The following is a 27,051-nucleotide window of genomic DNA, read 5'->3' on the forward strand; positions in this document are numbered from 1 at the left end:
CTTGATGCTTAGATAAATTGGATACATTTCATATGCCTTAAGTGTTTGAGACGCAATATGATCAAACATGTCTGACCGAGGTACGGGTTCAGCTCTGGGTTAAACAACGCTTAAACTCTTGTATAAAGTATGAAAAATAAATAGTGATAGAATACGTGAGTTAATACTTGCCACAACCAATGATGCAGACGGATTATTATAAAGGACATGGGTATCGCAAATTTCATTTAGGTCTCAAAACAAAACGAAGGGTCTTACGTTTTGCGAGTACGTCATTAAATATAATCATTGGGGGTGTTTTTGTTGGTTTTTGTTTATGTTTTTGTTGTTGGTGGTGGTGGTGGTGTTTTTTTGTGAGGGTGTGTTTTGTTTTGGTTTTGTCTTTTGTTTTTGTTTTTGGTTGTTTTTTTTTGTTTTGTTTTTTGGCGGGGGTAGGGGACACACGGCACAGTTTTGCATCTCACTGGTTACAAATATATTTACTCTCTCTCTCTCTTTCTCTCTCTCTCTCTCTCTCTCTCTCTCTCTCTCTCTCTCTCTCTCTCTCTCTCTCCTCTCTCTCAGTGTTACCATACTACAAACCAATCCTCAATTGGACCCTGATAAGACAAATAGGTAAATTGGGCACTGTTTCTAACCAAGCATTATTACCATGGTTATTTCAAGACGACGGGAAGCGCATTCCTCCCCTCTCTACTGAAACCAGAGAAATGCACACAGGTCTATTTTTGCTACAACCAATACAACGAACAGACAATTAAGGAAGGAACAACACCAGGAGAGTCTTAGAATTACGAGTGAACGGTTTGTAACCTTAAGAAACTTGTAGCCGTGTGAGACCTTTTTCTCACCTTATAATAAGTGTACTTAAGTCATGGTGATTTTTGTTTAGAGCGACGCCGAGTGAAATACTTTGTACTCTCAGGAGTTTCATTAACTTAAATTCATGACCTGCAGCCAAGCACGGATTGCAGTCTCTCAGGAAAGGTAATACAAGTTCATTATCTAAATCCCAACAGAGACCTAAAGTTCAAACCATCTTAAAACCACGAGCTGTTTCACGTAGCACCTTGTTGAGTCAGAAATCACAGAGTGATGTATTTATCGATTAAACTCCGAGAAAAAATGTAACAGATTACAGCGGTCGCCAAAGCGAATCACGCTGGAACCGACCTGACACCCCCGCTAAATAATCGACCCGCTTAGAATCATTGGCGCTGTTTGCAGATGGGAGTTCGTCTGCTCATGGCAGCTGATAGCAGAAGTACTGAGCGGATTGAAACACACACATCCTTACAGTGGACTCATGCTTGTGCTATTTGATCGTCTGCTACGGAAATTCTTTTGCCTCGCTTTTTCCGCCAGACGAAGGAGTAACCATGATCGGTAAGTTTAGCTAGTGGCACGTATGGTGAAAATATGATTCCTCATATTGAGGTAGCGGAGGTTATACTGATGAGCGCAAGGTTGTGTAATACACCTATATGTTGAGCTGGCCTTGTCCGCAACGCTATCATTCTGTCTGGCAGATAGGACAGGCTTGAATTATCCCGACATGAGGTCTGTTTGTGTATGATAGCTTCAGACGTGTCTAACGGAAGCAAGGATGAGGGTAAACCCAAGCTGATTGTAATCCCCAAGTCGACTTGTGTTTGAGCCGTTTATTACATCTCCTGGCGACATCCGTGGTGTCCTTTCAACCAGTGCTGGTCAAGGCGACTCAATAATATCATTCTGATCATTTAATAATTTATTATTTGTGAAACTTTCAGTTTTGCAGATTTTGTGTGATGATTTGGTTGTATGAAAATCTTACAAAAATTACACATTCTAAGAGTGTAAAACTGAAGCTGCTTTTATCTGAAAAATATTTATTAGGACAATTTTACACATAAAAAGTTTGAAGGAAATGTACATGCATATATGTTTTTGCAACATAATATGATTCTGTCTGTGCTCATGTGCTGTCCAGATAAGTGTTCAACAAACGATGATGTATTCTATTTGAAGTAAAAGTTTTACAATTTTTTATACATTTTGTCAAAATACTTTTTTCATAAAAAAAAGTATGAGCACACGTGTGAGAAAGCACTACTACAGCCTTATGAGAACTTGGCAAAATTTCAAGTCCTTGCCATTAGTCAGTAGAACTTGGAAGCGCAGGATCAATTATCAATTAGCCAAATACCAAATAGGCACTGTAGTGCCATACAACGATGGAAGGTGAGAACAGACGATTAGACCATTCATACAAGATTCAACGCCACATATATATGCTGCATCTAGTTCCTCTTTCAACCCTAACTTCTCATACATCCACACACATCATGTTAAACTGATGCAATGCTTGAATTGAAGGTCACATCACAAAAATGAGTTTGCATATATCTCATTTGTCATGGTTTCTGAATGTCCCAGAAAACATGAAAGCTAGAATAGTAGCATGATAATCACTGAAAGTATTGATTTCAGTTGGAATTTTCTGAAATAGCAAAGATGAAAGAGTTTTTGTTGTGAAGTGGTATCATTTTGCAACAAGAAATATTGTTTCAGAACTGAAGTCAAAAGTTATGTAAAAGGTGAACCTTTGATGGTAATTATTGTAGAATTATCAGAGCAAATATTCTTGTCAACATGACATTTATGTAAAGGTATGATAGGGTGCAAAAGGATAGGAATGCCGGGTGCCAGGGCTGTGGTACTCCATGTTTGTTATGAGAGAAGACTTATAAGGACCCAATGGCTGTGGAGTCGGTGTGATGTTTTTGAATTGTGTCCTGACTGGAATGGAGGATAAAGAACACCCAACCACTTTTTCAACCAACCATTTTCTTTTAAATTCTTTGAAGAAATGCTTTCCCTGTGATAGTCTGTCACACAGACCCAGACTCAATATACAGGTATCCAGTTTAGAATTGAAGATCCTCTAGTCTCTGTTTTTATATTTTTTTCTTAAGACAGAATAATAATGAGGTAGAGATGGGGTAGGGGTGGGGTAGAGGTGAGGTAGAGGTGGGGTAGAGGTGGGGTAGGGGGTGGGTTTTTAAATATATATATTTCATATACTAGAAGAGAGTGTCAGAGGAAATGCAGTCTGAAGAGCTACTACATTGTTTCGAAATGTTTATTTCTTTCATTTTTGCAAAAGTAAAATGATATGAATCCTGGACCAATTAAATGATTTAAACCATGAATTTTTACAGCCTCATTCATTACATATGAATTAGTATTATTGCATTCTTATCCCAATGTTTAATTTATGTGGAGTGAGTTATTTTTATTTTGTATACAAACAGTCAAAAGCATCTGGGGCCATTACCTGTAATAGGAAGTAAACTGAAGAGCAAAAGAAAGTACACAGGTGTAATTGTTACTGCCATGTGAATTTTGCATTATAACTAAAAAAGTGATTGACCACTGATTGTATAGAATGCAGTCATCATGTTGCATTTGCCAAAATGCAATCCACATCATTTGGTCGTGTTTTACACCAATTTTCACAAAGTTGTGTTTAATGTCCAATGCATGAGCACTTTCTGTACACAGGGTATAACACCTGTTTGTCATGAAGACTGAACAATCAAATGACAAAAAACTCATGAGTAAATGCCAAGAGAGACGCAATGAGAACAGGCCACAGTAATGTCACAATTGGATGCTTTCATCATATGTCACAGGAAGTAGTTCAGATGAAATTTGATTGGTCTGTTGGATAATGTGCAGGGTGTATTCTTTGTCTGTAGGATCATAAACAATTACTTCAATAGACCCTGCAAGATCTTACTGTCATGCCAGCTCTACTGTGGCCCTACCAATGAAGGACGGGGTTCCAATTGATCCCCAGTAACCTATACTTGTCATAAGAGGCAACTAATAGGATCAGTGGTTGGGCTTGCTGACTTGGATGACATATGTCATCTGTTTCTGATTGTGCAGATCGATGCTCATGCTGTTGATCAGTGGCTTGTCCAGACTCAATTATTTACAGACCATATAGCTGCCATATTGCTGAGTGTGGCATAAAATGAAACACACACTCACACTCACACTCACACTCACACTCACACTCACACTCTCACTCACTAACTCACTCAGTATGGTCCTGAGAGCATTCATGTGGAATATGATGAGATGTACCAATGACGTTTACCATGATACAGTGATATCATAGGTAAAAGTGGCTCATTGTTTCTCAGATGGTGATCTAAACTTGTAATTCCTGCAGTCAGTCGTACTGCCCTACTACCTATCTGATTGCAGGTCTCAGTCCCACTGCTCACCATGTAGTCCCATAATCAGTGTAATGTTTGAAGCAGGGCTGACCAAACTGGTTTAGACTAACGCTTAGTCTCTGAATATGTGGCTGAGGCTTAATGTCTCCTAACCAGAACATGTTTCTGAGCCATGTTAGCATGAATTCAAATTAAACTGGTTTTTCAGTAATTGAATATTGACTTTAACAGAATGTTGTAAGCTGAAATTACAGCATGTATCTGCCAACAAAACCATATAATCCACTGGATTTTGGTTTGGAAAATTAAATACTCCTGAAAGGAACATTTTTTTATTATTATTATTATTCCACTTTTAAGTTGCTAGCAAGCTCTTATCTGTCATAAAATGTTGTTTAAATTTGTTTCATTGAATAAAGTCAAATAATGTCCTGCAGCAATAAAGTTTCATTGAAAAGGAGTAGCTGAATAGGTTGGTTCAAACAACCACCTTATGGCAACTGGACTGATGTCATACATCAATAAACAAAGTTTCAATGAAAATGGATAATTGAATAAAAAGATTCAGTCAAATATTTCATAGCAACTGGATGAATATCATGTTATCTATAAACAAACTTTCATCAGAGACCATATAATATGGTCTCTGCTTTCATTGAAGAGAGTAATTGAACAGAACAAAACAAATAGCTTATGGCAACTGGACCAAAATTTACCACTTTGTTGTAATCACACTTATAGTAAGCTATGGCTTTTGTTATGTTAAACCAGTTTGTTAACTCTCTGTCTGGATCGAAGCATAGGAAAGTTTTCCTTGATTAATATAAACTTTGAAAATTGTGTTTTATTACAAGGCAGCTTTCGTTAAAGGGGTCCCGTTTAAGCCCAACAGGATTGTTTCCTTAGTAAACCATATGTTTTTTCCGCCATGCTGTTTATCCAGTTTTGGACTTTAATCCAGACTGAGTTCACATTTTCACGTTCTACAAATCATGACAAATATCTGCTATGAACTTATCACAGCTTGTACAAACAGGAGAGTTTACGTGTCCATTCTTAAACAAATATTTTCCAACTGGAAGGAACATTAGCAAATTGACTATTATTACTTTTAATTGCAACTAAAGGAAAAAAAAGAACCCCAAAGTGGCTACCCAGTAAATTATTGCTTATATGTAAGAGGTAATTTATTTACTTGTTACAACTGATGAAACATGGCCCAGGGGCAGTTTTTTTAACAGGGGAGTTTCAAGTGTCATTTATTATACTAATGCTTAGTCTCTGAATATGTATAATTTGGACAGAAACAAATGACAGACTTTAATTTGTAAAAAGCTGAATGGGACGGGAGATTCCAAACCTGACGGAACTAAAGTTAAATGTGTTGCTTTTCTAGAATCCTGGATATGTTTTATGGAAACCAGCTGTTCTCTGTTAATTCAGATTTGAAACAAGGTGACTGGATTCTTAAACTTTTATCATTGCTTAAGGCCTTGAATTGTTCTTTGATATAAGCTGTAAGAGTGAAGGGAGACAGCAACATGTCATAATTGTTTTGACATTGTGTTATGTACAATGTTGATTGTTGATGAAGGGATGAGGAGGGTGGGTACATTTAAATATGACTGTTCAAATGCTATGAAATACTATGAATTACTAATTTTCTTTTCAGTAACTAACTGATTTCATGTATTTTTGGTAGAGGTGAAAAACATGTTTCATGGATTATTGTTTAGTGCTGTTTGATGGCTTTTGTTGTTTTCTAATCCATCTGCAGCATTGCCGTTAGTCCAAGGACCTATATTGAACAATAATCAAACAATTGACCAGATATCATGAAACAGAACAACAGAACTAAAATATATGTATATGTTGACAGGCGTGTTTGCCCTGGTGCAGAAAACCTGTGTATTTGATGAACAAATTTTCTCAAATACGCAGTAAATTTAGAAGCTTGCGTCATTGTTGACGCAATGTTACTCGGCCCTAAGTTCAGATAATCTAAACTTGTAATTTGCTGTTGTTTAAAACTGCTTAGTTTCAAGATTGCCAGTTAACTGCTCAGTGCTAATTAAATACCCAACCAACCTGCCTTACCTTGTTTTGTCATCATTAAACTGTTACAGTTGATGTCTTGATTACAGTTCCAGACTGAAGTTGACTCCCCAACACATGCTCATGACTCTCTCTCATGATACCAGCGAGTCCTGATGACTCCTAATGTTTACACCTTGGGCAAACACTGGTTGAGAGACCCAGATGCTACCATAACCCATGTTTCATCATATTCTGTATTGTGTAATGGATGAGGAGGCAAAATGATAAGTGATGCGTGGTCTTTGAGCGATTTGTTAGGTTATTAAGTAATGCATAACTGTAGGGATGTGAGTGGTCCAGTCATCGAAGACAACATTTGCTATGCCGAGTTTCATCCCTCAGTCATGCTTGATAGTCTATGGTTGTTAGTTGGAGTCTGAAGTCTTCATGATTTTTTATCAGTTTGTCTGCGCTATTTCCACATGCATTGCACTAAAATATGCATGTCTTCAGAATGTGTGTACACAACAAACTGATATGATGTGGTATACCCAAAATGCTTTTTGAAGCAACATTAGGAGCTCACTCATGCATGCATGCATGTATACTCGCATGCATACTCACGTGCATACTCACGTGCATACTCATGCTCACTGATTTTTACCGGTGTGTATGTGCTATTTCCATGTTCATGGAACTAAACTATAACTTCCTTCAGCATGTTTTTGAACAACAAGTTGACATGGTGTATATATTCGGCCCTCTCTCCCTCACTCACTCACAGATTAGCATTGGTAACATGTCTTCTACTGGATACTGTTTCATTCATCACCAGTCAAGCAATGTTTGTCTGAATGCGTTATTTATTCCAGATGTAAATATCATAATCGTGACAAGAAAATATAAATTACACATGTTCTTTACATATTCCTCACAATCACTGGCAAACACATGAACACATGAACACATGATCATTGGAGAGCATGCCAGTTTTTGCCTAATAGAACGTCTTTGGCATTATGTCTCTGAATGCATGCACATAATTTGTGTCACAACAAATGTCAAACTGATGCAGTCATGCTAGTTGATATTTTAGTTATGATAAAAAACCCAAAGCTGTTATAGTTAGCACTGGTTTCCTAAAGGTCAATTACTCCATCTCTTTGACGACCATACTAAGCCAAGCCAACACCAGCAAAGGAACATGTCCACCTCTTTGCTTGTATTCATGTCCTTATCCTTTACATCTTTTGTTGGTATTCTTGCAAGAGGTAATAAGAACTAATAGCACTCAAGACAGTCTTTTATCTGTGACAGCACAGGGCTACCCTGGTCATTGATTAGAATCACAGATTTGACCTGACTGTGATCCTTGGTAAATCAGCATCAGGCATGTCATGCCAAAGTATCTTTGACCTCACATCACACATAGTTCATCCATCCTCCATCTGTGACAATGCAGGGATAACCTGGTCATGGATTAGAATCACAGATTTCACCTGATCATTGTTAAACCAGCATTAAGCAAGTTGTACCAAAGCATCTTCGACCTCCACCACATCCCATGTAAGTTCTCCGTGCTCCATGCAACAAGTATTTCATGTTCGTCAACCCATCATCGTGATTGATAAATTTAACTAGCGATCTAGAATGATGCTCTTTGACATGTTTCCTCTCAGTGTGATTCTTGGGATACTGATTCCTTGTCTGGGAGATTCATTGTCTGATTGGTGTGAAAGTGACAGACCATGGATTAAAGTTCTCCAGCTGAAGTCCAAGGTTTCCGTCAAAGTCTGATCAAGCACCAGCCATCTTGATAAACCTTTGCTAATGAAGTCTGAGGAGATGGTAAGTGCGCTCAAGAAGAAAGTCTTGTCATTTCAATGGATCATTCTATTTTTCAGTGAAGTTGGCCTGGTCATGCAGTGTGTTTAAATTGAGTAGGGTACCATAGGACTTGTGGATAAAGAGGAGACTAGTCTGAGTATGGGATACAGACAAGGCAGCAGTCTCACTGAGGGAGAGTTATGTACTATTCAGACTGTGGACATAGAGAATTATGTTCTTGTAATGACTGGGGATATAGAGAGTTATGTACTATTCCTACAGTGGATATAGAGAGTTATTTACCAGTCTGACTGTATGGGGATATAGAAAATTATGCACTAGTTTGTCTATGGGAATATTGGGAGTTATTGAATAGTCTGACTGGGGATGTAGAGAGTTATATACAAGTCTTGCTGTAGGGATATACAGAGTTATGTATTAGTCAGACCATTGGGATGTACAGAGTAATGTATAAGTCAGACTGTGGAGATATTGAGAGTAATGTACTAGTCTGACTGGGGATATAGAGAATTATATGCAAGTCTTGCTGTAGGGATATACAGAGTTATGTATTAGTCAGACTGTGGAGATGTTGAGAGTAATGTACTAGTCTGACTGGGGATATAGAGAATTATATGGAAGTCTTGCTGTAGGGAGATACAGAGTTATGTATTAGTCAGACTGTGGAGATATTGAGAGTAATGTACTAGTCTGACTGGGGATATAGAGAATTATATGCAAGTCTTGCTGTAGGGATATACAGAGTTATGTATTAGTCAGACTGTGGAGATGTTGAGAGCATGTACTAGTCAGACTGTGAGATATAGAGAGGTATATACTAGTCAGACAGTAGGGATATTGAGAGTAATGTACTAGTCTGACTGTGGGATATAGAGAATTTTATGGAAGTCTTGCTGTAGGGATATACAGAGTTATGTATTAGTCAGACTGTGGAGATGTTGAGAGTAATGTACTAGTCTGACTGGGGATATAGAGAATTATATGCAAGTCTTCCTGTAGGGATATACAGAGTTATGTATTAGTCAGACTGTGGAGATATTGAGAGTAATGTACTAGTCTGACTGGGGATATAGAGAATTATATGCAAGTCTTGCTGTAGGGATATACAGAGTTATGTATTAGTCAGACTGTGGGGATACTGAGAGCATGTACTAGTCAGACTGGGAGAGGTATATACTAGTCAGACTGTAGGGATATTGAGAGTTATGTACTAGTCTGACTGGGGATATAGAGAATTATATGGAAGTCTTGCTGTAGGGATATACAGAGTTATGTATAAGTCAGACTGTGGAGATGTTGAGAGTAATGTACTAGTTTGACTGTGGGATATAGAGAGGTATATACTAGTCAGACTGTAGGGATATTAAGAGTTATGTACTAGTCTGACTGTGGGATATACAGAGTTATGTACTAGTTTGACTGTGGGATACAAGTGTTATACAATCAACTTTCTATGTCAGATGATGAATTTTCACCTGACACAGATGTCATTACAATGGTAGAAGTTCAGCTGACAATAATGCACTATTATCACCTGGATATCACAATGGAAGAGGTAATAATGTTTGTATTGCTCAAATTGGTTTATATAATTGTGAATCGATCTGTTTGAGGCAGGTGTTTATTTAACAAGTCAAAGTAGAACTGCGTAAAATGTCATGATCAATAACAATGTCATATTCTTTTAATTGATATTGATCTGTAGGAAGGTGGTCATTTGTTATTTTGTTTGGTTGGTTTTGTTTAGGCAAGTTAATGGACTGAAGGTGAACTAAGTGTTAGTGTGACATGATGCCATGGTGGTTCCATGTCTCTTTACATTGTCTGGTCTCTCAGAAACACTGTATGTGGACAATCTCAGCAATAATGTCTCTAAAAGGTGCCACAGATTTCAAACATTAAAAATATAATACCATCAACACACATGAATCAGGGCTGATGATTTAGGCTCAGTACTTATCGCTCTCAATAGTTTACGTCAACACAGTAATCAGTTTGGGAATAAGACTGAGAAATGTTTATCCAACCATTGCATGATTGTAAAGTTAGATAACTTATTGATGATCTGTGATGCTGTGTCTTCAGGCTGTGATGTTATCTGATGTGGTATGGTGTAGCAGATGTTGGCTGTTATAGAGGATGTTTTCTGATGTAGAGGTAGTTGACTGATGTTGATGATTCTGGGGACACATGAATATCAAAAAATGAAAATAAAGCATCTTTCTATAAGAAATAATGTTCGATTCATTGATGTCTCTGATTAATTGTTAATGTGACAGTAGTAAGAATAAATGTAAGGAACACTTTTCACAGTGTGTATATTATAAGTTATCACATCGTGTTGAGGGAAATATGGGGTTTTATCAGTCCCGAGTAAGGTTGTATTCCCAGAGCCTTCGGACAACCTTACGAGGGACTGATAAAACCCTGTATTTCCCAAGACACGATGTGATAACGCATTTATCTAGCTGAATGTTTTCACTAAATCAAAACAAAACAACACGTATTGAATCGACTTGCTGCCATGTTGACACCAGCTGATCGTTTGATCTCAATGCACCGCACGTTACTAAAGGCTTGTAGATGCACGTTTTTCTCACTTCGCGTCGTCACCGAGGCGTAGCGGGGTGATATGACTTTCGCAGTGGGAGTATACGACTTTTATACTCTGGCCGGCGGATCGTGATGGATGTACATGGTATTTTATTAGAGTCACGTGGACCAATCAAAACTCGACATTCTTACATGAGGCTAGATAATGTAGCTGATGCATCCATATACATCAGTTCATTAACAAAAAACATTAGTTTGGACCTGATGGTCCGCAGAGTTTATGATATGTCTGTATTATACTTTGATTTAGCAACATAGCTGGATGTAGACACATACACAGAGGTGAACATGCATCAGTATGATGATCTCTTTGTCTTCAGATACAACTAAAGCCACTTAAGGGTTTGATCAGGTGGTTAGACTCACTGACTTGGTTGGTCATCGCCTGTCCACTTGCCTAGGTTGATGCTCTGTATTATTTACAGACCACTGTTATGTAGAGGGAATATTGCTGAGTGTGCCTTTACACAAGAGTGAGTGCGGTTAGTTTAACGTTGAACTCAGCAAAATTCCAGCTAAATGGCAGTTTGTTAATAATCAAGTCACAACAATCCAGTGATCAACAGCATGAGCATGGATCTACATGATTGGGATAAGATGACATGTGTCAACCTTGTCATCAAGTCTGACCACCTGATCCCATTGGTCACCTCTTAAAACAAGCTTGGGTACCTAAGATCAATTCTAACCCAGATCTTCACATGTTATTAAACAACAGACACACAATATCATCATCATAGCCATCATCATAGACTCACATCGAAACATGTTTTCACTACGGGTACCATAAAAACTTGCTTACCACATTTAAGGTGGAAACATTATGTGGTACATTTCCACAGGCTTTTTCCATTTTGAGTTAATGTAGGTTCAGTCTGTGTTCAGCAATACAATGGTAATATTTCACTTTGATCCAGACTCCATACAAACTGAGGCAGTGGTTAATTTAACCATATTTAACAGGACAGTTCCTCCTTTGAAGTGATAATACCATTAACCCTGAAACACATCAAGAGGGTTGATGAAATCTCAATGCTCAACACTCTCAATGGTTTAAGTCTTCACAGAGTGGTCACATTGGGAATAACATTAAGAAACGTGTTTGATTTTGATCACAGTTTTCATACAATGCAAGAGTCAGAGGTCGAACCAGCCAACATAGTGCAAATGAATGAAGACTTGAGTACCAATTAGTTGATTCGCCAAATCATCTTGAAATGTGAATCTGTGTTTGATGCGTGTTGATTAATGTAATTCATCTATATCAACACAAACTAAGCCTAATTCCGGGCCTGTTTATGATCTGTACAGTGATTGTACAGTGCTGGGTGCGAGCATAGCGAGTGTACAGCATTCTGTTGATTGAGAGTGACAAAGTTTGATTACTTTCTCTCGGTTCCAACAGGAACTCATGACGGTAATATCATGTACAGAATCTTGATGGATTAGCTGCCGAGGATTGACTTCAGTATATTGGTCATGGTATGTTTATTTATAATCTAAATACACAAATACATGTTTTTGTCTTTGAAAATGGATGTTTTCTACCAGGAAGTAATATTCTTGTAAGCTAAAGAATAATTTTATACATAGGTTATTCTGAGCCCTGAACTGAAGTATATCATGGTGGGGAATAGAGGGATACAGAACACTGACTGCAATGTAATGATGGTAACTGAAGTAATATCTTGATGTTCTAAATGTGTTTGAATCATATCATGTTAATTCTGAAGAACATGTGAATGTCCTTGACATATGATGGATTTCCATGGTGTCCGCACTGTGTAGATGATATGTATAACATGGGTCGCCACGTTGTCTATATCAAGCAATGTATAATCTACATATTATATTGAATACTGAGGTTATAGCAAATATATTCAGAACAATGTTATTCTTTTGCCTGGACACTTTTTGTATCATTTAGTTGATATAAAGAACTATGGTTATAACTGTTGAGTTTGTTATAACCACTGTTTGCCATGGATATACACTTGCCCCATCTGGGTATTTTGTATGTGTTTTCGACGATGAGCCATACTTTTTGCTGAGAGTGCAAGAGTGTTATATATTGCCTGATCTTTCTGAATGTTTTTGTTATACAGGCAACTGATTTTGCAACTGTAGTTGTATTAACAATCTCGGGTACGTAATACTGTGGTTTGTTTGCTTTTTATATAACATAACTTCAGGATTTTAATTGTCAATAAAGTTTCCTATGACAGCAACTGGGCAGCCACTCTACTGATGAAACTGTGCACTGCGATCGTGCATGTACTTTCCCTGTATTGTGCTAGCAATGCAATCATCGAAATCACCAGAACAGTTGAATTGAGCTCACTTTGAGAAATGTTTGCCAGCAGTCAGTAGCAATGTCGTGCAAGGGCTGCATTTGAAGGAGGTTGGTCGATCCATAATGACAGGTGCCATCTTCATTCCAAGGAACTTTTCACTTCATCAACTTCCTAGTCAATATTTTTCACATTCTTGCACTTAACATTTTTAACCCCTATGACTCAGAGAAAGAGTCGATGATGTTTGGATTTAAATATATATATATCATCTTACATGAATGGTAATATATGAGCATATTTCATGGCACCTTGTCAGCCATACAATATTGCTGACATGGACTTTTTGATGGACTGAACTGAAATATTCTCTGGTATTGCTTACATGTCAATTTGCTTGGTTCTAAAACTATGAAAACCCATTTATTATCTAAAACTAACAATGTATGCAACACTCTAAAATGTTTAAACTGATCATGGCAGTCTGTAGTTTGCTCTATGTTCAGTGGTGTCTGAGCACTATAATGGTAGGGAACACCAGGAATGGGCGTAACACTTTGTATCAAACACATGTGGGGTATAGAACTCAGGTCTCCACCATGATGAGCGAACACTTCAACCACTAGGCTAACCCACCATGGTATCACCCAAATTTGACATTGCTTCATGAGGCATTAAGATTTTGGAGCAGTAAGGAAAACAACGTATGGATGAACAACTTTTTTTGCAGTGAGAGCTATGTTTTAGTGTTGGTTCTAACACTGTCGTCACTTCATAACAGCTGACACCGAAATGTCGCTGTCACTTAAATGAAGAAGCTGTTTATCCACATATGCTATCCTTCCTAACTTTGACGTTGTTGACCTTATTAGTAGCAATGGGGAGTTGAAGTTCATTGGGTGATATGTTCAATGTGTTGCGCTGTCTGTTATATGTACAGGGATCAGGCAGTAATGTGACAGCCCGTGAATAATGGAAGATGGTTGATACAAACCAGTGATTGATGTCATGAGCAATATCCTACACCATCAGAGCACAAGACCATCCAATGACCATTGTTGTAGGATCTAGTCACAGTTGACACGGGGTAGTTTGTCCCTAGCATCGACATTGTGGTACCGGTAAGGAACTACAGTACGCCTTCTGTTATAGGCCCAGGGTGTATATTAATTGTTGATCCACCATTTCTTCTGTTTAACGATAGCAGTTCCTACTTGCTATATTACCTAATTACTAATTCTGCTGTCCTGGCATCTAAGAATGGAAATATTGTAATTATATATACCTAAAGTGTGCTTCTCATTATATATTAGATAATCTCTTGTTTTCCTAGAACAACCGCGTTTGAGGTTTTTGTTTTGGAGGAACAGGTTTCACTTTTCGTTAGTAAGACCGCTTCCCAGGTTTTACTTTTCCTAACTTTATATGAACATTAACGTTCAAGTAATACATGAGTGTTTGAAATCAACTGAAAAATATCATTCAGCTCACAATGCTAAGGTTTTCCGAAGTGGGATTGGAACCACAGTTCTCTCATCCATAGGCAGATGCTCTACCGCACTGCCACCAGGCTGACGTAAGTGGTGGGGTTAAATTATCTATTTATAGTTACTGTCAATAAATTGATTTTCAGTCATTATTACATAGCTTCATTAAATGATAATCTATGTTGGAATAATCATCATTGACGGTATATATGTTAGAGAAAACACTTCTCGGTTTTGGTAGACAATGTAAAACTTCGGAGGCATGTTTTCTCCTATACTTAATTTCATTTGGTGTTGTCATTTTATTTGGTGAGCGAGCTGGCTAAGGTGCCAAGCTAGTAAACCAGAGAACTTGGAGGTACCCACCTTTGTAAAATAATCTTAGTGTCAACTTTGTGTGCAGACTCTTTCAGTGTTGTGACAACCTCTAGTGTACAGTACACACCTAAAAGATCCCACGAATGTGTTGGTAGATGACCAGATGGTGGCCACATGAATATGTGCAAACACCTAGTTGCAGGTACAGCAATGTGCAGTAAACTTAGACAAGGTGTAGTGACTAGGTGTTCCAGTCCACCCAGCTGTGAATGGGTACTGTGTAAGGATGGGAAAACCATGGTAAAGTGGTGTGCCTAGTAGGCAGCAAGAGTTGTATGATCCCCAGGGAGTTGAGATTGAAAATATGATGTGCTGTTTTGATGGACTGTTGTGATGGACATCCAACGATCAAGGGAAATCATAGCAACTTTGAGCAGTTGAACTGGATACAGGCACAATACAAATGTTAGTATGTATGAATGTATTTATGTATTCTGTTGGCCAGGGGTTTAAAGTCTTAGACCTATTGTCTGACGTGTAGATGGAGTATATACTTTAGTTTCAGTCCTGCAGTCTGACTTGCAGATAGACTATATAGTTATAACTTGACTGATGGTCAAGAGATGGCAGTAAAGTAATCGTGAGCTGTTCTAGTGGCTGAAGCTGTACCTCTTAACCTTCAGTATTATCAGCATCACATGATTAGTCGTTCTATTTGATAGAGCAACCTTAACAAGCTCCTAGCTTCATCCACTGCTGATTGAACTCCGATAGTGTCCATTACCAGATCAGGTCGTGCCACACCAAGAGCACAATCTATTTAAGCTGTGGTCATTGACCAATCAGACCTCTCCAATCCAATTTGAACAGCACTCTCCAATGACATATTCATGGCCGATCAGAGCCGTTTCACATTGTATTCACGCGCCTGCATTACTGGGATATTAGGACTTGATGTCAACAATGTTGTTCTTGAAGTTAAGTTGACTATGTGACAAATAACATCAGTAGGATTCGATAGGTTCCACGCCAGCTTCATATCTCCACTTGGTTACCTTGTCTTGACTGTTATAGCTAAAGGCAGGAAGCAAAATTGATGGCTTACTGTAATGTTACCACCAAAATGCATGAAGCAAAAGATATTCATAATGAAATTTCAAAGTAAATAAATTGATGATTGTTTTTTTTTCAAAATTATTTACTAATGTAATGTAGACTTATTAAGATATATCTGCTATTCAGTGATATGATTATTCATTCTGATACTAAGATTTAACACCTATGATGTTTAATTAAGTACTTGAAAACACATTTCATCTGCTGACAAGATAAGCCTTTTGAAAACATAAAAAATGGCCTTGTCAGCAAGTAAAACGTTGGTGACATTTTTGGTGATGTTCATAAAACACATCTATGGTAGGTATTGGGCAGTGTGGTTACCTAGTGCTTATAGCAATTGTCCATTGTGCTAAAGACCAAGGTCTAACCTGTCATTATTCTGCCATAATATCAGCAACATAAAGCCATATCCCCCATCACTGTATATGAGCCACGAACCTTTTATTAAATATGGCAAAGAATAGATAGGGTCCTCTGAACTCAGATTGGTCAGATAGCCCTGTGGTTGCAGTGTTGACTCACTCACTGCCTCAGGTTCTACCAGATTAGTACCAACCATCCATGCCTCTCATCATGTCTGGAATACAAGTATTGTTAAATACTATGTCAACCCATGCTCACTCATATTAGTTTTCCTGACAATAGTATTGAAATTCTTAGCCGTTATGTAAGGAAAAAGCATTTTGGCTGATTGCAGATTCACTAAGGACAGTTAGTGCTAATTTTAAAAAAATGCTTCTGCAATAAGTTGTCTGACAGCATGATGAAAGAGGTTAGCCTCTGTAATAGGTGGAGGTGCAAATGTCAAAACATGGACTACTGGTTATGTTTACTTTCACATCAGTTTGTGAATTTTATGCATAGTGATCCTCCCTAACGATTCTTTAACAATGGTAAGCTCCACGAATAACATTAAGCTTCTCATTAACTATCAACCGCCAGAATTTATATAATCGCCTGGTTTCATCAATATGGACTATTTGGGGACAACACTGGCTTCATTCATTCTACGCAATATTAAATGGGCAAGCCTTGACTGGAATTGATGGTAGTTCATGTCGCAGTCAGGATTAATGGACAACACCAGATTTGGCGGAATCCCATTTCAGTGAGAGAAGTTAATCTACGGCATTAAGATCCAGTACGATCCATTGCAGAGAGTAAGTGCTACGTAATTGCTGCAATGATTGTAATTGGCTAGTCGGGCCTGACTCTAGGTTTGGCTGACGTTCAGAAACAATTCCTGGATTGACAGTGCATGTTGCTGCTGCAGAACATCATAGGATGATTTAACACCACACGTCTTGACGTCTTTGTACATTCTCAGCTGGCAAAAACCAGAGAATGTATTTGGGAATGTCTGCCTTGTATTTGTCTTGATAGATGACAAGTAAGCATGAGAAGCAGAGAGTTTCAACTTCAGGTACTACAGGTATAATTGAGTAATTTTCTTCTCAAACATTCTTGGTTCAAGTAAGGTGGTGTTCTCTGTTCTCTGTTCTACAACAAGTAGTAAGGCACAACAGCACCATTTTGTATGGTACAATTCATCAGCCATGGCTATTCATTGTGGTATGATCATTTAGTGTTTAGATCTTTGTAAATTAAGAAAAATATGTTTTTATATATTTTTAGATACAAGTCACAAACCCTTTTCACATCCACAAACAATTTTGACAAAGGGAAGTTGATTATGTTAATTTGAGTTTATCATGAGCATGTATTATTGAATCTGTCAAACAGTGATGAATCCAGGTGAAATGGTCAGTGCAACCTGACCCACTTGTAAATCTTGTCATAAACACATGCAAAAGCTGCCTATAAAAGTTCAGGAATATATGTTACAAATCATAACAGGGAATTACATCATTTTGAGTCCAAGTTTGAAATGTCATTCACTTGTCTCCAGTAATGCTCATCAAAAGTTTTAGTGAGGCCTTGAATGAACTGAACTAGAGTCTACTGAGGTATTTTTTGTGGTGAATTTGAATCACACTGAGCAAGAATACACCCATATACATAAATTTGCAATAATTTCACTAATTTACTACATGATTAATCTGAGCACAACTGCAGCCTTGTTGATCTGCTGTTTCCAGTAATGTAAAGATGTGATTTTCAAGGGAGCCACTGGTACCTGACGGTTTAACAGAAACCACGGTATTGCAGAGAGCCTTATTGTGACTGAGACCTGTGTGATAATACATTACCAAATTGAAAAACAAGAACAGGCGCGACAAAAATGGTAATTTCTAGTCCTTTGAGGTGCAGTGAGTCTTATTGATACGTTCAAAATGTTTGCACTATACAATTAACCCTGCTTGTGTGCGTGTGTTGGCTTGTACTAGTTGAGACTAATGCAAGTTTAAAAGCTAGGCCACAGACACAACTTGACATGAACACCCCTCTCTGTCAGTATACTGACTCTGAGTCAACTAGTTCTTGGTCTATCTCCTCCAACCCAAGCTCCATGGAGGACAAAACCAGGATCTTCTTTTAGCAATTCTTGATATGAATCAGCAACGGACTGAACCACCAATCTCCCCAAGTCAGACGCTGCATCCAGTAAACCAAGAGAATCTTCTGTAGACTTGGTGATAGTAGTGTGATGTTAGTAGACATGTTGGACACTGAATCAGCCAGAAATCATACCACCAACCTCCCTCACTCAGGGCAAACACTCATTTCACTACACCAAGAAGCAGTCTTCTGTAGACTTGGCGATAGTAGTATGATGTTAGGTGACGTGTTAGACACTGCATCAGATGGGAACCAAAATCTATTTGATAATATATTACATTTATCATGGTCCAATACACATGACACTTTTGTTGATCTCAAACATGTTAAAGTTAATAACATTATAGAGACTGTCTGCTAAGAAAACTGAAGTGCTGGATTTTTGTGTTGGATCCTGTCACTGTCAGTTCTGCTGCACTGATCATGAGCTGTGAGATAACTACAATTGTTAGATAATTAGATACATTTTCCCTGTTTCCCTGAGCCATTATATACAGGAGTTGACACCTGGATGGTTTGCCATGACTGGATCATTCCTCCTATTGTAACGACATTGAGTGACCTTGACACTTGCCGTCTGCTTCATCAGACAGTATGTCGGAGTGAGTGTGTGAGGATTGTTTTATGACACTTTTAACCATATTACAGCAATATCATGTCTTGGGGCACCTGGTGCTAGCCTTTCACATGAATTTAAGCTAGAACTTCTGCATGAATGAACTAGGGAACCCTCTACCCTTCTAGTCAGAAAAATGAGCCTAATAAGAAACTGTTGATCAGCTAAGAAGGACTGTGTATTAAAATACTGAAATATGAAATGATGCCAAGATACTATTTCTAACTATGGATTCGGACTTTAGTTTTTGATACATACTGTGAATGCGTATATTCTAACTTTTATTTCATTAAACCATTATCCCAGTTACAACAGATGAAAAGGTGTGAATCATCACAATAGCACCATTAAAGTAAGTTTTTGCCATTGTTATCTTTCATGATTGACAGGGACATTATGAACAATGACTAATGATGCAGTCCATAGGTCAAGCAGGCAGCTAATCATTGATGTTTGAGGTCGGTGAATAAACAAAAATACATACCTAGCATTGTTTTATTACTCATGATTTATCAGTGAATGTTACAATTAAAACTTTTACATTGACAGCAAATCATAGTTTGAAGTTCAGTTCAATAGGCTATGAATTTGTGGCACAGCTGAAAATGAAATGGCACAGTCAAATTATCATGACAGTGAGGGACACTTGAAGAAAAACTAATTTGAATCCCTTGCATAGGTTACACAACAACCCAAATATCTTACCATTGACGTCTATAGTAACATTACATTATTTTTAAATTAAACAAGATATGAACAGTTATAAACTAAGATGTATGTGTGTGCAAGGTCTGGCCTTAAGGCCCCACCAATTTTTCTTCTTGTTTAAAAAGCAGGAGGGGAATTTTTTATGTATATAGAATCACCAGTCATAGTAATGTTCCTTTTATGTAATAAAAGTATTTTAATTTGGGCAATTTACAGAGTATTCAAAGAATAATCTAAAAAATATGTTTCTTGTAAGTTCACATTTTGGGTCAATGAAAACAATACAATTTTACTTTTTTGAGTCGGAAAAGTTGATTTATATATTTTTTCACTTTCTTGAAGAAATATGATGGCTAAGTCTGTAAAACAAGAAATAGAAAGGTCCGGCTAAAGAAGAAATAACAATGTAAAATATCTCCACCACAGCCAACTCTTTTTTCAAGTACATTAAGTAGCTAAACAAACCCCAGTTCCACACAAAATGTCAATTGCTTGAAAATACCTATGGTCACATTCAGTATAAGTTATATGTTATAAATTATGGTCAGTTTTAATTACTGGATGGCAGTACATTGAAAAAGCACAAAAATCTTCCCATCACAGCTGTCAGATGATTCAGTATGTACTGAAGGCTCCCTACATATGTGAAAAGTGCTTGATGTATTCTGATTTGGTGTAGTTCAGCCAATGCTGTAGACACAGTCCCATGAACTGCTATTTAATGAGAGCAGTTAGGAAGTGTTTGACATTTGGTTGAACCTGGTCTTAAAAAGCAGGCAATAGTTTGAACTTATCAAATGGTGCCAGCTGTAGACTGGTTGTTAGGCAGTCTGCATTTGTTATAAATTAATGTTGAATCTCAAGCAAGATTGAAAATAAGATGCAATTTTGATTAATGGGTAAAATATAAATTTCAAAATGCTTGGAAATTGTACATCTCGTTGAAAGGGAAATGGTGGTGGTACGAGGAAGTCATGTAGGAGAAAGATATGAAAAATAACAAAAATTTTTTGCTTTATAGGGGTTCAAAAATTTTTTATGAAGTCACTTGCCTCAGGACAAGTGACTTCAAGAAAGTGACTTGTCCTGACTAATTTTCCACTTGCCCTGATTTAATGACACAATGTGTGATGTTAATGTTTACAGGACTATTTATCGAAGAGTTATAATTTCACTCTCTACTACCTCTACTTTATTATTAGTGCTAAATTTAATAGCTTCATTATGAGCAGATATGAAATAAAATCCAAGATTATATGCAGTTTGAAACAGTAAGTGAAAATTAATAGTCCAGGTACGAGTAAGATAGCATTATTTGATTGCCTGAAATGAAAACTGACTTGTCTAGGGCATCAGACGATGGGATTTTTTGAACCCCTGCTTTCACAAATATACATTAATGCATTGTGACTCAGATATTCCATATTTTTCAATGCACCTATGTATGAGCTCTTACAATTTCCATATTTTGTCTGGACATTGGTGAATATGAAACAAAAATTTATGAATAAATTATCATTAAGACTCCCATGGTACAGTTTAGTTCCTAACATTTCCCTATAGAAACGTGTAAAGTGCTTGAATAATGAATGATTTTGCTAAACTGCAGTGTGGAGAGCATATTTCTGGAGTCTTCTCCTTTGTTTATTGATCTAAGGAATGTGATGGGAGTCTATAGGGAGATCAGAAAGGCTTGCTTCCATCAGGGAGCATTTCCAAGGCAGGCTGTGGGACCAAGATGAGAGTCGCAATTTTTGTTTGGGCAATTTTCAGGTACAATTAGGTTTGGCTTCAAGGTTAATGAAAGTAGCTCTTCCACAAGAGATGTTTGGAGTGTAGAGTCGGGTTGGGAGTCTGGCAGACGAGATGATGATGTTCTGGAGATCCGTCGGACATAACACTATAACAGAATCAAGAAGAGCATGTTTGTGCAGTCAGACAAATGGGTATTTGTTGGTATAGGATATACCAGTATTTTCTGTTGAATTTTCAGAATCTTCTGATATGTGGGTACATGCCTGGCACAAGTAACCTTGTGGTGTTTCAGGGGATGAACTAGGTCATAGAATCTGCCTGTTGAAGTAGGAGTTGTTCACCTTACCTCTTCAACCATGGGTACACCTTGATTTAGCTGTTCTGGTAGATGGATGGGATATCGTGATTAACTGTTCTGGTAGATGGGATGGGGTATCTTGATTTAGGTGTTCTGGTAGATGGATGGGTTATCTTGATTAACTGTTCTGGTAGATGGGATATCTTGATTTAGCTGTTCTGGTAGATGAATGGTATATCTTGATTTAGCTGTCCTGGTAGATGGAAGGGATATCTTGATTAACTGTTCTGGTAGATGGGATGGTATATCTCAATTTAGCTGTTCTGGTAGATGGATGGGATATCCAGTTTAAGCTGTTCATGACAGATGGTTGTGACATGCACTGTAAGCTGTTCTCGACAGATGGATGGGACGTTGAGTTTAAACTATTCGTGACAGATGACTGGGATATCCAGTTTAAGTTGTTCTTGACAGATGGATGGGACATTCTGTTTTAAGCTGTTCTTGACAAACATCTGAATTTCATATCTGCTCTTTGGAAGCCAAATTGTCAAATGGTAGAGTTATCTTTTACTTCCAATACCACCTAAAGTAATCTGTTTCAGAGTAAGCATCTAAAGACAAACATTCATTACATGGCCTAATGTGACTGGTTCCATGTTACATTGCTAGGAGGCTGTTACCAGATGATGACTTAAGCAGGTGATGTCAGCTCCTGCTGCTGCCACCCGTGATGCTGGATGTATCCCTGAACATACTCTCATGGCACATATTAGTTGCTGTTCCACCACACCGCCCCAACTCAGTGTTGCCATCTGTCACAGTGTCTGTTACCACTCAACCACCTCAGAGACTTGTTTGAGTGTATTTGTACACCTCAGAGACATCGTCATACCTAGACTGGGCAAGAACCTTCTGATTACTGTTTGAAACTTATCATTTTTCATGGGTAAATTGGATTTTATTGCAGAGAAAGATCATGTCTCCCACACAATTAAGGATACTGAAAGAGAAAATATACAGAAAATAACTGATATATTTTGTCTTTTACCTCATTAATAGACATGTTTTCAGATTTGCATGTGTAATCCAGTGTTTGATTTCTTGAAATTTCAGTGCTTGGAACATCAGTCTAACAGAGCTAAAATTTCTGTACTTAATAATGGCAGTACATTGGAAAATATAAATGTTCTTCTCTCAAAGGATGACACTCCAGACATTAGGCTTCAGTTTCACAAACCTCGCTAAATTCAGAGTAAACTGATATCTGATGCAACTGAAATACCTTTCAAAGCAACATTAATATACTCACTCACTCTGATTTTTACACCATCTGTATTCATGAACACATGCTCTTGTTCCGTGTAAACAGTTGTCAGGTAACAAACATCCTCAGCTTCTGGATAATAAGCAAATATTGACAGACTTTGACAATGTCATTTCCAGAGATAAACGACAGGTCAAGTATGATAGCTAATCGAATCGCTCATCACGGGGAACCTGAGGACAAGGGCTGATTAAAGGACCTGGTTCTTCCACATATTAGGTTTATGGGAAGTGGTTAAAGCCTTGTGGTTAAGGTATTTGCTCATCACACAAGACCTTGGTTTGATCCCTCACATGGTACAAAGTGTGAAGCCCATTTCTTGTGTGCTATGGTGTGATATTGTTGGAATACTGCTTAACCCAAGGGTTCCAGGAAAACAAGGTTTGACCATTACTTGAACAGTCTCACAATCTCTTTGTCTACATTATTGTCCCCACAGCCTACCATTCCTGTAATGCTAAAGTCCTAATTAAAGCAAGTCTAGATTAGCTCTATATCCCATCCAACCGGGGCTCCCTTCCAATTTAAATGAGATATTTACTATAAGAATTATATATATTTAGAGACTAAGTGTTAGTCTATAACTCAGACACAGATGAAGCTTATGATCAAAAGTATCCAACAGGATGAAGAACATGATGGCTAGGTGGAGAACGCTCAAACATCTACCAATAGTCTTGGATGTCTGGTCATCACAAGTATCCATCTTAATTGACTAATTTTCCTGTCTCGTCTAATTTTGCCTTGGAGTTTGAGAAGAAACTGTAAACTGAACCCATTTGCCGTCTCTCTTTCATGGATGAGCATCGGTTACAGAGACGCCCAATCCTGGCTGCTATTTCTGGTAGTAATTCAGCTGTGGTAAGAAGACATTTCTTCCCTCTCAGTGACATGTCTATGTAGTTTAGGTATGAAAAGGTCAGCAATTTGGGAATATCTATCAGTAAAATCCAATTAGTGCCAAGGCAACCTGTTTCCTCTTTTCTGTTTTTAGGAAGGAGTCATCCATATTTTTAAATAATTCTAGATCCTTGTAGCAGTCTTTGGTTTTTTTTAAGCAAACTGTATTTAGAAAATAACTAGTCACCTGATTTTAGGGTGTTTTTTAACTTTTTGAAGAAGGCTGGGTTAGGGTTGTTTGGGGAGTGGGAGGGGTTCAAACTAAGTCACCATGTCAGATGCACTTTGTTGGTGTTCATCTTTTGGATGGGCTAGCTCTTCACAGGTTGGCTCATATTGCAGCCTTTCTGTGTTCTGTTCCTTTACACTGTTACAGTTTAAAGCCCTTTCACGATGATATGGCTGAATTAATGCTGAAAAACTTACTTTGGTCTTGACCTTATGACCACCTCACTGGAACTTGGTGTTAACCCTGTCTCAAGCTTATGGCCACCTCATTGGAACTTGGTGTTAACCCTGTCTCAAGCTTATGACCACCTTATCGGGACCTTCGTGTTAACCCTGCCTATTACCACCTCATTTGGAGCTTGATGTTAACCCTGTCTCAAGCTTATGACCACCTCATTGGGACCTTGGTGTTACCCCTGTATGGAGCTTATGACCACCTCATTGGGACCTTGGTGTTAACCTTGTATGGAGCTTCTGACCACTTTGTTTGGGAACTTGGAGTAAACCCTGTCTTGAGCTTATTACGTTTTTGGGAGCTGCATGTTATCCCTGTCAGGAGCTTTTGACCACCTTAACTACTGGTGCCCAACTTGTTGAGAACTTTATAAATTAAGAACCTGTTCAGATATATTTCTTTTGACTTGGATGTGCTAGCATTGCAGAGAAGGTAAAGAATTGAGATCCGTTTAAGGAATATCTGTAGAGGTCACTCAGTCTTTTCAGTCGCCTGTCTCCTTCATCTGAATGCAGACATTGTTTCCTCCATGTGTACAAGCCATGATTTCAAAGTAGTCTTAAACATAACATATAGATCTGTACAAGCTGTAGAATAATCAATCACATCCTGCATCCTACTTTTGAACGGCTTGTTTACTGAAACATTTTTGTAATGGCATATCTATTCCAGTATCTGGAGATACAGAACGCCATGTGAGGCATCCAATTTGGAGAGATATTTACAGTTACTCATAAACACTGGATTCAATCGATTCTGGAGGCAATCCTTGGAAGATTCGAAAAACTCATGAAAGTTTAGATTCAATCATGGTGCTGTGTTAACATACTCATTATGCTCTTCAGTCCAGTAATACCTGTCTAGATAGAATGAGTTATCACCAATTTCCTATGATATCACAACAAGATTAAGTCCCGTTGCATGGCAGGATGTTCTTTTGCCCATAAGATTTCCAGTTGCTGAATTATTCTCTGAGAAAATAGGAAAAACAAAGTGAAAATTGTTTCACAAAAGTGCAGGAATAGCTTGTACTGTCCACTGATTGGTTGATGATGGTGAGATGGAAAATGAAGAGAAAAGAGCACGGGGATAAGCACTGTACAATGCCATGTTAATTCCCTGGCGATGTATTTCCTGTTATTGAACTGTCCGTGTGATATTGATTTTCTGGAACCTCTGTGATACAAGCAGCGTCACGACAAGAGGTTACCGAAACACTCAGTGCTCAGAGCTTACAGTTCCCTTTGACACACATTTGGATGTCAGCATTGGCTGTTGTTTTGTGTCCTTGTATTGATTAGCTGTCAGGAAAGGGCTTGTTACGGCATTTACACCATTAAGTAAGTATGCTGTGTTTTGAAACTTTGTGGAAGTGTTTTTGTGGATGAGGGGATATGGCTTATGAGGAATACTGATGGCAGTTGAACACTAACATTGTCTTATTGGGTTTTCATGATCTGGCCTTGTCACCACACTCAATATTTAACTTCGTACCTGCAAATAACCAACTGAACAAGAGTGATTGATAATATGAGCAAAACTTCACATTAAGAATTTCTTTCACTACAGAATCATTTACTTTGATAGTGCTGACTTTGGATATTCATATTATCTGATGATTGTGACGTATATAGTACATCTAGGACAGATGGTATGGTATGATATGGTTTGGATATGGCAGCAATATTCCAGCTATATCACGACAGTCTTCTAATAATCTGGACTAGACAATCTGGTGATCAACAGCATGAGCATCAATCTCCTCTTTTGGGATACAATAACATGTGTCAACCATGTCAGACCTATCCTAGTGTTATAGTTGCCATACACCAAGCATGGGTTGTCAAAGGACAATCCTGGTATGACCTGGAGAGGATGTAGAGGATCTACGGGGACAACCGATGAAAGACCAACACTTTTGATAACTCTAACCATTGCAAAATAATGGCCTAAGAAATCAGTTAAGAAGTGTTTAACTTCTGTCATTGTATATTTAGTTTGAAATTAAACAATTAATGACATGTGATGTACTGATTCAGCATTTGCATTGAACTAGTACTTTCACAGCAGGAGACTTTAGCAGCATGACCTTGAACTTTTTGTCAACATTTATCTTTTTCCTGTTAAAAACGTCCATTGAGCATGTGAAAACTCAGAGAATGGTAGAATGCGGCATGTTAACATATTTGAGGGTGTTATATTAGGCTTCCATTGGTTTAATTTCCTGTATTAACAATCCCATGAACAGCTGTGTAAGCAGCAGATCCTGTTAAGCTGGAGTCAGTGTGAACAGGTATTCTCATTACGCCATGACACCAGGAAGGAGAGAGTTATAGACATACATAGTGGCCATAGACAGCAGTGTCATGTGACATACAGCCTTGAGTCTGCTGTCAGATCCAGTGGAGCTGGAGTCAGTGTGAGCAGGTATTCTCATTACGCCATGACACCAGGAAGGAGAGAGTTATAGACATACATAGTGGCCATAGACAGCAGTGTCATGTGGCATACAGCTTTGA

At 38.0% G+C, this 27,051-nt stretch overlaps 1 protein-coding gene across 1 annotated transcript in view; it reads left to right on the plus strand.

The window, feature by feature from the left end:
* The first annotated feature begins 1,204 nt into the window (after positions 1 to 1,204).
* The window catches only part of LOC137287517 (uncharacterized), a 98,101-nt gene continuing 72,254 nt past the window's right edge, over positions 1,205 to 27,051 (plus strand). The window contains exon 1 of the mRNA XM_067819858.1: positions 1,205 to 1,386. The gene's annotated coding sequence lies outside the window, so the exon portion shown is untranslated. The remainder of the gene's footprint in view (positions 1,387 to 27,051) is intronic.

The sequence above is a fragment of the Haliotis asinina genome, chromosome 6 (genome assembly GCF_037392515.1).
Source record: "Haliotis asinina isolate JCU_RB_2024 chromosome 6, JCU_Hal_asi_v2, whole genome shotgun sequence".
Lineage (NCBI taxonomy): Eukaryota > Metazoa > Mollusca > Gastropoda > Lepetellida > Haliotidae > Haliotis > Haliotis asinina.